We start from the raw sequence: 14,589 nt of genomic DNA, 5'->3' as shown, positions 1-14,589 counted from the left end.
TCTGCCCTCCCCAGCCCCCAGGAGCATCCAGTAAGCCTCCTAAAGGCTATGAAAGGCCATTTTGGTGAAGGGGGTGGGGTTTGGGGAGGCAAAAATGCTGTATTCAGTGTATAAGATGCACTCAGATTTTCAGCCTCTTTTTTGAGGGAAAAAGGTGAGTCTTATACTCCAAAAATACGTTATAAAATATCTATTCATATGCTCATAAATTACATTTTCCGGCCAATGACCAGTTGTAGCAGCATTATAAAAACAACCATGAATGCAAAGATACACCACAAACCTGAAAACAAATTTCACACAGAGCCAACAATGACTACCCAACAATTTTGAGAAAGAAACAGGCTGGAGTCACAAAAGCCACTCCGCTGAAATGTTCTTCAGCTTTTGGGGGGATTGAACTGTGAATATAATTCACAAGAAGCTTTGCACAATGTGTGAATCCAGCCAAATAGGACTACCCCACAAGCATGTTAATCTAAATACATGCAGACTGAGGGACTCTGGGAGTTGAAATCTTAAAAGTTGCCAAGTTTGAAAATACTGAGGGGTCCATGCTGTACTCCGACCGTGGCTGTTTTCTTGCAGACATTTCATTATCCAAACTAGGAAACACTATCAGTGCTCTCCAAGAAAATAATCAAGTTCAAGGAACACCAAGGACCCATCCCTCACTTCAATCTTGAGCTGCAAATATTCTACTTTATTGGTACACTGAGTGGGATTGTGTGTGTTTATTTCATTTGTATGCCGCCCTTTTCCCCCGAGGGGGACTCAGGGCGGCTCACAACTCAAAACAAGGGAAGGGGGGGATACAAACAATTTGACAACAACACAAAACAATACATAATTTAAAAGCGCAACAATCATACCATTCGAGATAGGGGCACGGTTCTTTAGCCCCAGGCCTGTCGGAACAGCCAGGTTTTAAGGGCTTTGCGGAAGGCCTGGAGGGTGGTGAGGGTGCGAATCTCCACGGGGAGTTCGTTCCAGAGGGTCGGAGCAGCCACAGAGAAGGCTCTCCTCCAGGTAGTCGCCAGTCAACACTGGCCAGCGGATGGAATTCGGAGGAGGCCTAATCTGTGGGAACTAATCGGTCTAGTGGAGGTAATTGGCAGCAGGCGGTCTCTCAAGTACCCAGGTCCAATACCATGAAGGGCTTTATAAGTGACGACTAGCGCCTTGAAGCGTATCCGAAGACCAATAGGCAGTCAGTGCAGCTCGTAGAGGATAGGTGTTACGTGGGTGAACCGAGGTGCACCCACGATCGCTCGCGCGGCTGCATTCTGGACAAGCTGAAGTCACCGAATGCTCTTCAAGGGCTGCCCCATGTAGAGCACATTAATTTGTTTTTACTACCAGTTCTGTGGGTGTGGCTTGGTGGGCATGGTATGGCTTCGTGGGCATGGCTTGGTGATCGTGGCAGGGGAAGGTTACTGCAAAATTTCCTTTCCCTTCTGATTACATAGCTGCAACTTGTGAAGCACAGAATAGATGGGGCGGGGCCAGTCAGAGGTGGTATTTACCAGTTTTCGGGACTACTCCAAATTTCCGCTACCAGTTCTCCAAAACTGGTCAGAACCTGCTGAATACCACCTCTGCACTGATCTAAATCCATCCATCTTCTGCAACTCTAATTCCCAACTAACTTATAAATCAGATTTAAAATACAAATTTTTGCAGATGAATCAGCACTTGTGTGTGTCATTCCAAACAATTCCAAAGAACTCTTATTTCAATGTTTATCACCGCCTCAGACGCCTTTGTTATTCTGCAGCCTGGTCTTATGTATGTTTACTTAGAATTAATCCCTACTGATTTAAATAGGAAGTACTACCAACGAAGGCTTGTAATTTATTTGCAGCCATTTGTTATTTTGGCTTAATCATTCATTAGTTTCAATCCGAGCTTTCCTTCAAAGCAGGAGAGTGGAGTGCATAGGGGTACTCTATTCAATGTTATTCTCATAACAATCCTGTGAGGTAAGTAGAACTAAGGTGTGCTTGACCTAAACTCATCTGGGGAACTTCCACAACTGAGCATGGACTTGAATCTGGAAAGCCAGGATTCTGGTGCAGCATCTTAAGGCAACCTGAACTAGTTGTCTCATGCCAGTTCCTTCAAACTGAAATGTATCAATCAGGGTAGACTCAGAAGAGGAATTAGGCAGAAAACTAATTCCAATGCACCTGAACAGGAAGAATATGTAGCCTTAGAAATGATAGTGATTGTATCAAAGTGGTGGGCATATTTTGCCTTTTAGTAAACTCCTGTTACTTGTCCCAGCTTCTGCCAACCAAGCAGTTCAAAAGCAAGTAAAAATGCAAGTAGAAAAAAAGGGACCACTTTGGTGGGAAGGTAACAGCGTTCTATGCGCCTTCGGCGTTTAGTCATGCAGGTCACATGACCACAGAGACGTCTTTGGACAGCGCTGGCTCTTCGGCTTTGAAAGGAGATGAGCACTGCCCCCTAGAGTCGGGAAAGGCTAGCACATATGTGCGAGGGGAACCTTTACTGTTACCTTTTATTGTAGACTAGATAGCACCATCTGGGTGTTGCCAGAGATGTGATTATACCCAAGGTGTAACTTGGTGACAGTAACAAAAGGGAAGGCAGTCAATTTCAGAGGGGCTGGGAACTGGGCTGTACTTTAGCACATCCACCAGTACCTTGCCACTGAACCACCATAAAAAACTACTGAATCAGGTTGGAGCTTATGACTTGGATGAAGAAATTGATGAAGGCCATCCCTTTTGCTGATACAAGGGAAGTGGTTTGCTTGTCCTTTAAATGAGTAGTGGGAAAATGGCCCAGTAGGATCTTCAAAACTGGAAGCTCTAAAAATATAGATTGGACACTAAAACATACGAAGTACGTTTGCAGGAATTGGGTACATCAAGTTTAGTGAAAAGAAGAACTAGGGGAGACATGATAGCAGTGTTCCAATATTTAAGAAGCTGCCACAAAGAAGAGGAAGTCAAGGTAAGGTAGGTAACAGCCTTACCTTCCCTTGGTGGGAAGGTAACAGTGTTCTATGCGCCTTCGGCGTTTAGTCATGCAGGTCACATGACCACAGAGACGTCTTTGGACAGTGCTGGTTCTTCGGCTTTGAAACAGAAATGAGTACCGCCCCCTAGAGTAGCGAATGGCTAGCACATATATGTAAGCGGAACCTTTACCTTTTACCTATCAACAACAAAGGAACAAGCAGTCAATAAATGCTTTACAGATAACACTTGGTAGAGCAGCCATGAAGGTGTCGGAGAAGATATTTAAATGCCTTGAATTCCAACCCCACAAAGATCATAATCTGCAAGCTATGGTATACCCCATGACGCTTTCTAGAAGCAAAAGTTGGGAGTTTAAGGAAACAGGATAGAAAAAGCATTGCTGTTTTTGATCATTGATGTTGGAGGAGACTCCTGAGAATGCCCAGAAGAACCAAGAAAACAAACCAACGAATCATTGAACACATTGACCGAGTTCTCACTCAAAGTTCAGACATATCCAAGGACCCAGTTCTCTGGAGAAGACTCCAATGTTGGGAAAGGTGGAAGGAAAGAGAAAATGACCACCGTCATGGTGGATGGCTTCAATTATAACGATGACAGTTGTACTGTTGAGGGGCACATTAGGGGTAGACCACCTTGGGGAAAAAATCTGTATGCTTACCAGGAGTTGAAAATGACTTAATGACACATGATTAATCAATCGTTTGAACAGCATCAGATTAGGCAAAATAAGTAGAGTAGAGTAGAATAGAATGGAGTAGAGTAGAACATGCTGAATGGGAATCGAATGATAGGATAGAATAGAACAGAAGGGGAATGGAATAGAATATAAAATAAAATAGACAGAAAATAAGAATAGAAAAGAAAATTGGAATGGAATGGAATGGAATAGAACAGAATAAGAATAGAATAAGGAAAGGATAGGAGAGAAAGGACTATGATGGCGAACCTATGGCACGTGTGCCAGAGGTGGCATGCAGAGCCCTCGCTGTGGGCACGAACACCGTTGCCAGCTGCTCTTCTGGTTTCTGGCAGGCACATGTGCACTGGCTAATGGTCTTCGCAGATGCTGGAGCCCCGGAAAACAGCCTGAAAACGGCACAGAAAACAGCTGGAAAATGGCCAAAAAATCGGACAAAAAACAGGCATGTGCATGCTGGCCAGCTGGTCTTCTTGTTTCCAGCGTGTGCATGCACACACGTTCTGGTTTGGGCACTGGATGCCAAAAAGGTTCACCCATCACTGGAATAGGGAAAGAATAGGGAAAGAATAGGATAGGATAGGATAGGATAGGATAGGATAAGATAGGATAGAACAGAACATGGGCCATGGAAATGGGATGGAAGGGAACAGGAGAATGGAAGAGTAGAATAGATAGAATAGAATAACAGAGCTGGAAGGGACCTTGAGAGGTCTTCTAGTCCAACCCCAGCTTAGGCAGGAAACCTTACACCACTTCAGACAAATGGCTATCGAACATACCCAAGAGAATGGAACAGAAGTCTTTATTGGCCAAGAGCGAACAATACTTTATTGGGCACATAAGGATTTAAGGCAACTTCGGTGCATGACGACCTGCTTCGCTATAGCCTTACAGGAGCACCAATCCAGGCGCTCCTGGGCGTTTTCATCGGCTGGGGTCCAAAGCAGAGGAACGGGGTTTTTGAGGGGTTCTTTCTCCCTACCAGCAGAAACGAATTCTAAGGACCCGGTGCCGCCGCCGCCGCCGCCGCCGGAGGCGCTGAAGTCCAATCCCGGGGCGGCCCCAGCAACCCACGAAGTTCATCAAAGGAACGAAGAAGCGGTGTGGGGGGGGGGGGAGGCGCGAGAGGTTGAGAGGCCGCGCGAAGCACGTGACCGGCCTCCCGCCCGTCAAGCCAGCGCCCCCAGACCCGGCGCCACGCCGGTCCCCCGAGGCGGAGCAGCAGCAGCAGCGGTGGCGGAGGCGCCTTTCGCCGCGTCACGTGGGCTCCGCCGTGACGTCATCCCCCCGCCCACTCCGGGGCATTTACAACGCCGTGAAGTAATTTTCGAGGCTCAGCATATGGGAGCGCGCGCGTGGCTTGCAGAAGCGAACAAGCCAGCAGTTTGCAAGCGAGCGAGGAGTAACAACCGCCCCGTAGCAGAACCGAGCGCCGCGGGGGGGGAGGGAGGAAGAAGCAAACGCGATTCCTACATTTTGCGAAGCGACCAAATCCGCCTCCTGTGTCCGAAAGCGCCGCTCGGCAGCTCGGGGCTCTGCAGCCGGAACCGGCATCCACTAGCAACAGGGTGCAGCAAATCTTTTTATGGGGTGAGTAGCGTTTGCCGGAACTTTTGGGGCGAGCTTCCAATGCCTGGCTTGGAGGATTTTCACAAGTCTTCGTCCTTTCCCGCCAGCTTTCCTTCAACCTCCCCCCCCCCCACCCCTATCCCGTTCCTTCTTTTGTAGTTGGGATTCTTATTTGGGAGAGGGAAAGGGTGGGAGACCTTGACGGCCCGAGAAGGAGCGATCCAGCCTATGAATGGCTGCATTGTCTCGCAAGTCCTCGAGAAAAAGACCGAAGGTGGCTAGAACCGGAGGGGCAGAAAAGGAGAGGGAAGATGCCCGAGCCGCCGGTGCGATTTGTGCAATTAGGCGGAGCCGGTTCCAGACATTGGCTTTGAACCGGGAATATGAGATGGGGAGAGATGCTCTTTGCTTTAGCTCGGACTACAACTTCCATTATCCCCGGGAATCCTGGAAAGCAACGATGGCGATTGCGGTCCAGCGCATATGGGTAGGCGCAGAGTTCGTAGGGGAACCAATTGTACATATGTTGTGCACTGACAAATTATTATTATTACTATTATTACTGCTACTACTATTACTACTATTATTATTATAAAAAACCGAGCGAACGGGATACTCTTCGTGTTAGCTAGGGAAGGGTAGTGCAATGGGAGCCCGCGGAGAGGGAGCTTTTTCCCTTTGGGCGGGGGGGGGGCTCCTTCAATTTGAACAGGAGGGGGCGACGTCTGGATGGGCGAAGGAGCCCCCCGCCAGCGCCTCGGCTTGAAAGGCGCTCTCTCTCGCCCTTTTGTTCTGTGGCAGTCGAGGCGAACCACCTCTGGAAGTCCGGTGGGAGCGGGGAAAGTTGCTCGGCGGGAAGGGAGGTCGCGAGGAAGAGACTGGCCGCCGCTTCCACCCACCTCCTGGCTCCCCGACCCACCAAAGGGGGAACCTCGCCTCAGAAAGCCTCCCGGGTGACTCTGGCCAACCTTTGAGGTTTTTGTTTTTTAACCTCCCGCCCGGCCTTCCCCTAGAGCAGTGTTTCTCAACCTTGGCAACTTGAAGTCCTGTGGACTTCAAGTTGTCAAGGTTGAGAAACACTGCCCTAGAGAATGCGAGCCGGGGGCTCTTGGAAAAGTTTGACAGCTCCGCAGCTTCCTACATGAATCATAATTCCTGGGGAAGCTTTGAGAGCTCCAGGGAAATTCAGATGGATCAGAATAGAGCTGGAAGGGACCTTCGAGATCTTCTAGTCCAGCCCCCTGCTTAAGCAGGAGACTCTCTACCATTTCAGACAAGTGCCTGTCCAGCCTCTTCTTAAAAACCTCCAGTGATGAAACAACCACAACTTCTGAAGGCAAAGCTGTTCCACTGGTTAATTGTCCTCACTGTTAAGAAGTTTCTCCTTGATTCCAGGTTGCTTCTCTCCATTGTTCTCATCCATTGTTTCTTGTCTTACCTTCTGGTACTTTGGAAAATAAGTTGACTTCTTTGTGGCAGCCCCTCAAATGCTGGAATACTGTCACTCTTAGCCCTTCTTTTCTCTAGAGTAGCCATACCCTGCAACCATTTTTCATCTGTTTTTGTCTCCGGGCCTTTAATCATCCTAATTGCTTTTCTCTGCACTTTTTCCAAAGTCTCAACATCTTTTTGTAATGTGACCAACACTGGCTCACTCTTGAGATTTGGCATCTCAAGATGGGCCAAGGTAGCCTCCGACTTTTGATTTAATATGTGGGGCAGCCCATTCCAGTGTAGGCGTCTGCTCAGCCTAAGTGGATGATTTATCGATCCCAGATTCTAAATTCCTGCCATTTTAATGACTCCTATGCAAACTTTTTTTTCATGGTGTTTCTTTTGTTGCTGGTTTTTAATTGATTCTGCTTATCGAAACTAGGAAAATATTTGCCATGATGAAAAAAATATCCGTAAGCCCTACAGAGTTTCTGTTCTAATAAAGCAGAATCCTCCAGCTTTCCTTCTAGTCCTTGAGCATTAGAAATCTTAAAATAAGAAATGCAGGCTTTGTGCAAATTGTTGGTGGAGGGGAGATACCTTTGTCTCTCTCTGATATGTTCTTATAAACCAGCAATGATTGCAAGAGAGATGTGTGCTGATTCAGGCTTTCAAACGGATCCTCATTTCATTAAAACTTTGGTGACTTATAGGAGCAGCTGTAATCTCTAATCTTGGGGACATGACCTGGATGACTGAGAATGACACTAATCTTGGGGAGTTCCTATTTACTTACCCTACACAGAAGCAATCTTGGTTTGTGAGCAGGAGAGTCATAACCTATGTAATCATGTTTTGTATGATGTGCATATATCTTTTCAGAATACTTTTCACATTCCTTTGCTAGGTCCCAATGTTTAAGGTGATTCCTTATACATAGTTCTTGACTTAAAATAGCAATTGAGCATAACAATTATGATCATAAAGTGGGCTACCATGTGACCGGACCTGTTATTAAGACCTTGTCATTAACTGAACCAAGTGTTCACTATGTGCAGTTTTTTTGCCAGAAACTGGAAGTAAATATACTAGTTTCTGGCAAAATGGTGTTGTAAATTGCAATCATGTGGCCACTACTACAAATGGGCATAAATGCAGGCTGAGCACCCAAAATTTGGCCATGTGACTGGGAGGGCAATGTTGCAACTTTGAAACCAAGTCTTAAATTCCTTGCGGGGGGGGGGGTGGGTGGGTACCGGGGACCAGAATGTTGAATGGTTGCTAAGCAACCAGTCAGAAGCTGAGATGTATCCATAGCCTGAGTACATGTAGAGTTTGGTTTGTGGAATAAACCACAACAGCTGGATTCACAAAACCTGGAAGCCACGCTAGGAGTGATGTGTAAATTCAACCAATTTCTTTGATTCCAAGTCTATTGAGGCAGGAGAAATTCTCTCCGGTTTTTCCCCATTGCTATTAAATGCCAGTGGAGGTGCTGCTGGTACGTTTTTGCAAAGCAAATTCTTGAAGGCTGCTGTGTTAATTGAGGACACAATTGCATCGCTTTCAACCATCCTTTCATTGTGCATTTCATGGTTGGCAAATACAGTAGCTCAAAGTGACAGCGAAACTAAAAGGGAGCTTGTTTTGGAAGAGTGTTGTTCAAAATACAGAGCTTCTGATGGTAACTGTTGAAGTTGAAACACACCCGTCCATAGTGGACCAGAGGACAATTGGTGATTGTATTTATTCTCACTTGTTTTTTCTTCTTCTTTAAAGTAGGCTTCATTCATTTTGAGGAGAAGGGGTGCTTTTCTCCCCAGCTTGTATTTCCTTTCCAATGATTTGATTGAATTATTCCTCAAGTGGCTGGAGTATTCTAAATTTTAATGTGTGTTGAACCTTCTACCCTGTTTCCCCAAGAATAAGCTCTCCCCAAAAATATTGCAACACAGCAGCAGCCATGAGGTGACTACATTCACCGCCTCCTGCACCTCAAAATTAATAAGACCTCCCCCAAAATAAGGCCAAGTGCTTATTTCGGGGGGGGGGGTCAAAAGAAAATAAGACCCTGTCTTATTTTTGAGGAAACATGGTAATAAACTAAGTTTTTCTGATTAAAAAAATCTACATCTGTGAATGCGAAAAGGTGGTTGGAAAGATGATTCATTGTGTATAAAAAGCAGTTTTTCTACTATTGCTGCTACTCTGTAATTGGCAAAGCATTTTTAATTGCTTTGGAAACTACAGGTAATTATTGATTTAACACTGTAATGAAGCCCGGCTTGTTCAACATAAGTCATGACGGTTATAAATCAAGGCACCCACATGACTGATCCAATTTTTGCAGCAGCCGTGAAGCGAATACTTCTGTTATTAAGTGAGCCAGTTGACTCCTATGGGCATTTCTGTTCAAAAGCAATGTAATTTACATTATGTAACTGTGGAATGCTGTAACTAGCCAAAATGCAGTCATGTGACTAGTGGGGTGCCATTCTGGAACCATGTCATAAGAACCTTTAGGGGAGAGGTGTTGCAACTTTGAACATCATTAAGCAACTAGCCATTAAGTGAGGACTACCTATATAGTGTCTCTGTGAAATGGCATACAAACTTTGTAAATGAATAGATTCGGGAATATTATTTTTTTTAAGAGAGGGGTTGAAATTATAGGAGTTAGCTTAAATGTCTCTTCTTTTGCTGCCCTGTGAGTCAACCATTAATTCATTCAAAAATTGTAACCTGTGGTTTTATAACAAATGCAAATTGACTCTAAAGAAATTACAGAAATATAGTATTTGCATGAACCTGTTAAACCTAACCATTTTAAGTTGGTGCAGCTTTATCTTATTTGGTTATATTTCATTTATTCACTAGATAAACAACCTGTTTTTCCTCCCAGAGGTTCAGGATAGTTTGCCTCTTCTAATATTATTCCTCACAAGAACAGTTTTTGAGATAGGTTGTACAAGAGATAGCGTCTAAACCAATGTGTGGTTTCTGTGGTTGTTGCTTTGCACGGTGTGTAAATGTAATCAATTATGATTTTATCAGAAGACCACAATTTTGAAAATTGTGGCTTAGCTACACTGTCACATGTGGACTAGACCTGGGTTTCCTAGTTCCAATTTAATACCTGATCTTCCATAAAACTTATTTTCATATTTCTCTAAATTACACAAAGCAAAGGGCCCTTATAATGTTGTTGAGTAGGTATCAGTGGGGCTTCTGAACTTAGAAAAGAATTTTGTTCATTTTGACAGTGCTGATGTAGAAGAAATCCCTTGGACAATTCTTTTATTTCCAGACTATGAATATTTCTTTTTCTCTGATTGAAAGAAAGTAGCCTACAAGTTCTACAAAAAAGAAATCGCTCAGCTGGAATCATTTCCCTTTCCCAGGCGATTAGTCCCAATTGTCCTGTTCAAAGAATGAATGGGCTTTTTACTGATTGTTAATATATTTTTATTTATTTATAGTTATTTACTTATCAGATTTAGGTAAAGGTTCCCCTCGCACATATGTGCTAGTCGTTCCCGACTGTAGGGGGCGATGCTCATCTCTGTTTCAAAGCTGAAGAGCCAGTACTATCCGAAGATGTCTCTGTGGTCATGTGGCCGGCATGACTAAATGCCGAAGGCGCACAGATACTGTTACCTTCCCACCAAAGGTGGTCCCTATTTTTCTACTTGCATTTTTACATGCTTTCGAACTGCTGGGTTGGCAGAAGCTGGGACAAATAACGGGAGCTCACTCCATTACGTGGTGCCAGGGATTCAAACCACCAAACTGCCGACCATTCCGATTGACAACTTCAGCGTCTTAGTCACTGAGCCACTATGTCCCTCCATCAGATTTATCAGATTTAGTTGATGTCAAAATGTTAAGCAGGAATAGACCTTGTTAGTACTTGAATGACAAACTAAAAGTGGAGATTAGACTAGGACAGGGGTGTCAAACTCAAGGCCCTTGGGCCAAATGTGGCCTACTATGTAGTTGGATTCGGCCCGCAGGGCCGTCCTGGAAAATGTAAGGAGCCAGCCCGTGTCGCTTTAACTCAGTCTACCCAATGCGGCTTTGGCCTGGTCTGCCCAATGCAAAAAGGAAACATTGGGCCAGTGTGGCTTCAGCCTGGTCTACCCAATGTGAAGAGGAAACATGCCAGCAGTTTGGGGAATGGTGTCAAGCTTGACGTACACACACAGCCCCCCTCCCCTCAGGTCAACCACAGCCCTGATGCGGCCCTCAATGAAATTGAGTTTGACACCCCTGGACTAGGAGATTGAAGAAAATACATTCTGGAAGAGGATAGCAGCAAATTGTGTTTTTATTATCGAGAATACGCTACATTCATGTATTCTTTGGAGATGACTTAAATTCAGTAGAAATTTTACCTATAGGACTTGCAGGCTTTTTAATCTAATGGGCAAGATAATTAAAGTTTGTTCATTAACCTTGACTGGGTTTATACTGTGTATTGAGAAGAGCATCAGAAGCCCAATTGTTTTGATTAATAACAAGGATTATTAATAACAAGGATTATATCTGTCTTACAGATATTGCTTGTCTACAATTTATATTACAGCATTGTCATCTTCTGGCAACAGCTGTTTTTCTGTAGCCAGTCCACACATTCAGTCATCATCAAAGTTGTGCATGTGCTTGTAACATGTGATAATGTTTCCAGAATGGAGAATCTGTAACAGTTTATGGCACTTTTAGTTGTTCACTATTATACAGTTACGGCATTTTGTGCCCTCTGAAAATACTGTATTCTTGTGATGGTTAGTAATCCTAAAAGTTGAAATCTGGCATTTTAGGAGAATTGGATTGGGGATGGAGGAACTATAGTATAAGTGATCAAGAAAAGGTAATTTCAGCTGTATCAGAGTATAATGTCAACATATTTGGTGTATAATACTTTATAATGGCCAGAGTTGAACCAGATTTATTTAACTTTTTATTCCCCTTTTTGTGGACAATCATTAGTGGGGTCTTAAAACTTACAATATCAAATAATCACACTACATTAAATTATATAAGTCATAGATTGGATGACTTCATAGCATACAAATAAACTAAATCTTAAATCTTAAACTTACAATAAAATACAAAATATTTTTTTTTTGTTCTGTTCAACTTCTGTCATGTCTGATTCATGTACAAATCCCAGCAGTTTTCTTGGCAAGGTTTTTCAGAAGTGATTTGCCATTGCCTCCTTCCTAAGGCTAAGAAAAAGTGGCTGGATCAAGGTACCCAGCTGATGTGTGCCTAAAACAGGACTAGAACTCATGGTCTCCTATTTTCTAGTCTCCTGCCTTAACCATTACACCAAACTTACTCTTACAATAACAATATCTGAATATAGAAAAATATAGAAATGGTCATAGTTGCTTCCTGTGAGTTTCTGCTTTCCAGAGGATTGGATATTCATCTCTCATGCTGGGAATTAAAATCCAGTACATTTCGAGATTGCAGAATTCTAGGTTAAGGATCTCTTCCCTACCCTCCCTTAAATAGGGAACCATCTGATGTAATTGAAAATGAACACTGCCCAACTTATATGGCCCACATGAAGAGTAGGCGTGTAAGAGAATTTGGTGCTGCATGTTACATTTGATAAGCTTGGAAATTTAGGTTGGCAAGAGAGCTGTGTTAGCGCAAGACTAAGCCCAGAGCAAATTGATGGAGCCACCCACTGGCAGCAGAGTTTAAGACTCATTACAAGAATTATCCTTTAATATCAACTCAAAATGAAAGCAGCGTTGGAGGTAATGAAAATATTTTGGTATATTCTATATTCAGATCTTTTATACAGGTAATCGTTGTATTCCTGTTTGCATACATGGAAGTTAAGTTGCTTGTTCAGAATGTATTTCTTAGACTGATACCATATGCACTGTACCTTGAACCCACCAGGAGCTGTGGTTCTGTGAAGTGGCTTTGCCCAATTCACTTTATTCTTGCAACAATCTTGTGAGGAAAGTTAGGCTGAGAAATGGAGATTTGAAGACGGGTCTGCCATGATGCTGCCTCTGTCATTAATGGATGAAAGCACATGACTTCTACATGATTGAATGAGCTAGCTGTAATGGGAATTTACAATATATTCTGTAACTTTTCTAAACAATGGCCTTGAGATATTAACCCATTTATAGATGGCCAGGAAAGCATTTCCTGTTGGTTTCAAAATATAGTTCCAATAATATAGCAGAGAAAACTGGGGCGATTTTATTGCAGAGTCATCAGACTTCAGCTCCTCCTCTTCTGGAATATTCCAGCAGATCATAAGACTTCTGCAATTAATCTGCTTTTTCCTCCCACTGAGTTCTTTACCTTTTGTGTTTTGTCTTCCAGATAATCCCTACTCTTGGGTTTATAGACTTGTTATTGACCTTGTAAAGCTCTTGGAATTCTTCCTCTTTTTGTGGCTGATGAGGAAGATAAAATGTTTAATAATAACCTTCCTCAACTTAGTGCCACTGGTTATCCTATGTGCAGCAATTATGTATGTATGCATGCATGCATGCATGCATGCATGCATGTATATATATATGGATCACATTAGGGGAAAATGTAATGTTGATCACCAGAGGCAGGCATCATGTGACCAGGTTCATCCTCTTCGGGATTCATCAGATGTCAGTAGCCAGATGCTATTCTATGGATTCAAACCCTCTCCTGGGAATTGAACTCACAGATGGTTGCATTTTAAATGACAAAAAACAGCACATTAGCTTTCGAAGCTATTTAGGCCCTGTATTTGCAGGAGAAAATGTAGAATAGAGGAACAGAATAACAGTTGGAAGGAACTTGAAGGTCTTCTAGTCCAACCCACTGCTTATGCAGGAAACCCTACATTACTTCAGACAAATGGTTATCCCACATCTTAAAAAATTCAGTTGTTCGAGCATTCACAACTTCTGGAGGCAAGTTGTTCCACTGATTGTTCTCACTGTCAGGAAATTTCTCCTTAGTTCTAGGTTGCTTCTCTCCTTGATTAGTTTCCACCCATTGCTTCTTGTCCTACCCTATATATAGAAAGCCTTGATACACATATACAGATAGTCCTTGACTTACGACCACAAATGGCAATCATGTGATCCTGGGACACTGCAAACGTAAATGCATTCCAGTTGCATCCAAATTTTGACCACAGGATGGGCAGAAGTCACTTTTTTCATTGCTGTTGTAACTTCAAACACTTGCTAAACAAGTGGTTGTAAGTCAAAGACTACCGGTACACTGAAATCAAGGAAATACAATTTTATGTCATGTCCCCATGTATATCAGATGAATCATGTGGAATCTGAATTCCTGTTTTGCCTCAGCAATAATGCTGTGGAATTTTTGTGTAAATCACTGAGAAATAAAAAATGTGATTTTATGACTGTGTGTGCTTTTCTCAAATAGAGGAACAATTGCATCAGAGCCTCACTGGATATTTGTTCTTGTTCCTGGTTGTGTGGTTATGTTTTAATTTTAATATATCTTTCCCAGTTCTCCATTTCCATGGTTCACGAGGCTGTTTCATATTTTGGATCTGAATTTAAAAATGTTGATTTGTTACTAAGTTCCCGTTTCCTTAATTTCTTTATGTACTTCTTATGCCTCATTTGCATTTCTGTGAAGGAATGATGTGCAGCAACTTTATGATGTGTGTTTAATAGACTTCTGAGTCAGTGCACATAGGTATCCAGGATAAGTCACAGTGATGTCACATAATAGCTCAAATGATGTGAATTATGTCATTTGCATGAGTTGTAACCTGTCAGTTGTCTGACAACGTTATGGGATGCTGATAGATTTTTCTGTGGGAGGAATTTTCTTTCTGAAAGCACAATAACTGTATGATCATTTAGGAATTGACTA

At 43.1% G+C, this 14,589-nt stretch overlaps 1 protein-coding gene across 2 annotated transcripts in view; it reads left to right on the top strand.

The window, feature by feature from the left end:
* Positions 1-4,567: 4,567 nt before the first annotated feature.
* Positions 4,568-14,589, top strand: part of RAI14 (retinoic acid induced 14) — a 122,792-nt gene continuing 112,770 nt past the window's right edge. Inside the window, exon 1 of one of the 2 annotated variants that reach the window (XM_032213562.1) lies at positions 4,568-5,304. The gene's annotated coding sequence lies outside the window, so the exon portion shown is untranslated. The remainder of the gene's footprint in view (positions 5,305-14,589) is intronic. The other variant, XM_032213563.1, reaches the window with a different exon arrangement.

The sequence above is a fragment of the Thamnophis elegans genome, chromosome 3 (genome assembly GCF_009769535.1).
Source record: "Thamnophis elegans isolate rThaEle1 chromosome 3, rThaEle1.pri, whole genome shotgun sequence".
NCBI lineage: Eukaryota > Metazoa > Chordata > Lepidosauria > Squamata > Colubridae > Thamnophis > Thamnophis elegans.
Note: the sequence above shows the minus strand (reverse complement) of the source record. Positions and strands in the feature narration are given on the sequence as shown.